Source organism: Mustelus asterias, chromosome 8 (assembly GCF_964213995.1).
Source record: "Mustelus asterias chromosome 8, sMusAst1.hap1.1, whole genome shotgun sequence".
Lineage (NCBI taxonomy): Eukaryota > Metazoa > Chordata > Chondrichthyes > Carcharhiniformes > Triakidae > Mustelus > Mustelus asterias.
The window spans coordinates 11811937-11815534 of record NC_135808.1 but is presented as its reverse complement, the minus strand read 5'-3'; the positions used below and the strand labels follow the sequence as shown (position 1 = coordinate 11815534).

General features: G+C 49.8%; 1 long non-coding RNA gene across 1 annotated transcript in view; it reads right to left on the bottom strand.

Moving 5' to 3' along the window:
* Positions 1 to 3598, bottom strand: part of LOC144496854 (uncharacterized) — a 238082-nt gene that overhangs the window by 29175 nt on the left and 205309 nt on the right. The window lies entirely within an intron of this gene.

Sequence of the window (3598 nt, the reverse complement as noted above, 5' to 3'; positions counted from 1 at the left end):
AGCCGCGTCAGCAGCTCGGAGCAGAGAGTCTGGGACAGAGAGGCTGCTTAAAGGGGCAATGCACCCCGGAGCAGAGCCTGGGACAGAGAGGCTGCTTAAAGGGGCAATGCACCCCGGAGCAGAGCCTGGGACAGAGAGAGGCTGCTTAAAGGGGCAATGCACCCCGAAGCAGAGCCTGGGACAGAGAGAGGCTGCTTAAAGGGGCAATACACCCCAGAGCAGAGCCTGGGCCAGAGAGGCTGCTTAAAGGGGCAATGCACCCCGGAGCAGAGCCTGGGACAGAGAGGCTGCTTAAAGGGGCAATGCACCCCGGAGCAGAGCCTGGGACAGAGAGGCTGCTTAAAGGGGCAATGCACCCATGAGCAGAGCCTGGGCCAGAGAGGCTGCTTAAAGGGGCAATGCACCCCGGAGCAAAGCCTGGGACAGAGAGAGGCTGCTTAAAGGGGCAATGCACCCAGGAGCAGAGCCTGAGACAGAGGCTGCTTAAAGGGGCAATGCATCCCGGAGCAAAGCCTGGGACAGAGAGAGGCTGCTTAAAGGGGCAATGCAACCAGGAGCAGAGCCTGAGACAGAGAGAGGCTGCTTAAAGGGGCAATGTACCCCAGAGCAGAGAGACTGAGACAGAGGCTGCTTAAAGGGGCAATGCACCCCAGAGCAGAGAGACTGAGACAGAGAGAGGCTGCTTAAAGGGGCAATGCACCCAGGAGCAGAGCCTGAGACGGAGAGAGGCTGCTTAAAGGGGCAATGCTTCCAGAGCAGCCCAGAGCACAGAGACTGAGACAGAGGCTGCTTAAAGGGACAATGTACCCAGGAGCAGCTCAGAACGCAGAGACTGACACAGAGAGAGTTAAAGGGGCTTAAAGGGGCAATGCACCCAGTAGCAGAAAGACTGACACAGAAGCTACTTAAAGGGGCAATGCACCCAGGAGCAGCCCAGAGCAATAAGACTGACTTACAGAGACTTCTTAAGGGGGCAATGCTAATCCTGCCAGGAGTAGCCCAGAACAGAGTGACTGACAGAGAGAGAGAGAGACTGCTTAAAGAGGCAATGCTCATCCTGCTACTTAAAGGGGCAATGCTGCTGCTACTTAAAGGGCACGTCTGCACAAATAAAAGAGTCAGCTCAACATTTCTCCTGCAACTCCACCTCCTCCACAGCCAAACTCGGGAGTGCAAATGTCCAACATGAGGAGTGCCTTTCTGGTGTGTGGGGGTTTGGCGGCAGGGGTTTCATAACTTCTGGTCAATGGGCAGGCCTGTCAAGATAGCCGTTCCATCTATTCCCAACCACCGGCCCCCGCCCCGCCACCCTCCCCCCCCCGCCCCTCACCTCACACTGCAGCATTCACTCCGTAACTCACTCCCTGATATCCATTATTCTATATATAAACCATCTGAACCCCTCGATTAGATTCCAACCTGTAACTCACTCCCAGATATCCATTATTCTATATATAAACCATCTGAACCCCTCGATTAGATTCCAACCTGTAACTCACTCCCAGGTATCCATTATTCTATACATAAACCTTCTGAACCCCTCGATTAGATTCCAGTCTGTAACTCACTCCCAGGTATCCATTATTCTATATATAAACCATCTGAACCCCTCGATTAGATTCCAGTCTGTAACTCACTCCCAGGTATCCATTATTCTATACATAAACCATCTGAACCTCTCGATTAGATTCCAGTCTGTAACTCACTCCCAGGTATCCATTATTTTATATATAAACCATCTGAACCTCTCGATTAGATTCCAGTCTGTAACTCACTCCCAGGTATCCATTATTTTATATATAAACCTTCTGAACCCCTCGATTAGATTCCAGTCTCTGTAACTCACTCCCAGGTATCCATTATTCTATACATAAACCATCTGAACCTCTCGATTAGATTCCAGTCTGTAACTCACTCCCAGATATCCATTATTCTATATATAAACCATCTGAACCCCTCGATTAGATTCCAGTCTGTAACTCACTCCCAGGTATCCATTATTCTATATATAAACCATCTGAGATTCTCATTTGATGGAGAACTGTCCTTCTCAATTGTTTTCGTGTTGAGTAATGGATGGAAACTCTGGGACTTTTCTCAGTCCAACTACAATTACTGATTAATTTTTGATAGGTGTTTTTTTTCAACAGCACGACAATTGAGGAACAGAATCCTATTTTAAAACAAGTGATGACTTAAGGCACTCCCAGGTTATGTTGCATCTGGTTGACGTTTCATTGTTCTCCTGACATAAATCTTTTAGATGCCTTGTTAGACACCCTCTACCGTACACATTTAAAGTTTATTTATTATTGTCACAAGTAGGCTTACATTAACACTGCAATGAAGTTCCTGTGAAAATCCCCCAGTCGCCACACTCCTGTTCGGGTACACTGAGGGAGAATTTAGCACGGCCAATGCACCCTAACCAGCATGTCTTTCGGACTGTGGGAGGAAACCGGATCACCTGGAGGAATCCCACGCAGACACGGGCAGAACGTGCAGACACCGCACAGACAGCGACCCGAGCCGGGAATCGAACCCGGGTCCTTGACGCTGCATTAACCACTGGGCCACCGTGCCACCACACTGGATAGCCACATTGTTCACCTGAGAGGTCCTGATAGACATCTGATCACCAGTACCCCATAAGATGTTAATGTTGGTGTGTTAGTGGTGATGTGGCCTTTGAAGGCCAAATTAAAATGGGGAAGCTTTTCTTTTGTGGGAGATTTCATCACTGGGCACATTAACCTGTGCCAATCGTACCTCGCCACTGATTGCAGTATCTCAGTCCCCTCTCTCCCAGGAGATATCTGTACGCTGACTGGGTCTCTCAGTCCCCTCTCTCTCTCAGGGATATATCTGTACACTGACTGGTGCCTCTCAGTCTCTCTCTCTCTCAGAGAGATATCTGTACACTGACTGGGGTCTCTCAGTCCCCTCTCTCTCTCAGGGAGATATCTGTACACTGACTGGGGTTTCTCAGTCCCCTCTCTCTCTCAGGGAGATATCTGTACACTGACTGGTGTCTCTCAATCCCTCTCTCTCTCAGGGAGATATCTGTACACTGACTGGGGTCTCTCAGTCCCTCTCCCACAGGGAGATATCTGTACATTGACTGGTGTCACTCAGACCCCTCTCTCTCTGGGAGATATCTGTACACTGACTGGGGTCTCTCAGTCTCTCTCTCTCTCTCTCTCTCGGGGAGATATCTGTACACTGACTGGAGTCCCTCAGTCCCCTCTCTCTCAGGGAGAGATCTGTAAGCTGACTGGAATCTCTCAATCTCTCTCTCAGGGAGAGATCTGTATACTGACTGGGTCTCTCAGTCACTCTCTCAGGGAGATATCTGCACACTGACTGGTGTCTCTCAGTCACTCTCTCAGGGAGATATCTGTACACTGACTGGTGTCTCTCAGTCACTCTCTCAGGGAGATATCTGTACACTGACTGGTGTCTCTCAGTCCCTCTCTCTCTCTCTCTCTCTCAGGGAGATATCTCTACACTGACTGGGGTCTCTCAGTCCCTCTCTCTCAGGGAGATATCTGTACATTGACTGGTGTCTCTCAGTCCCTCTCTCTCTCTCTCTCAGGGA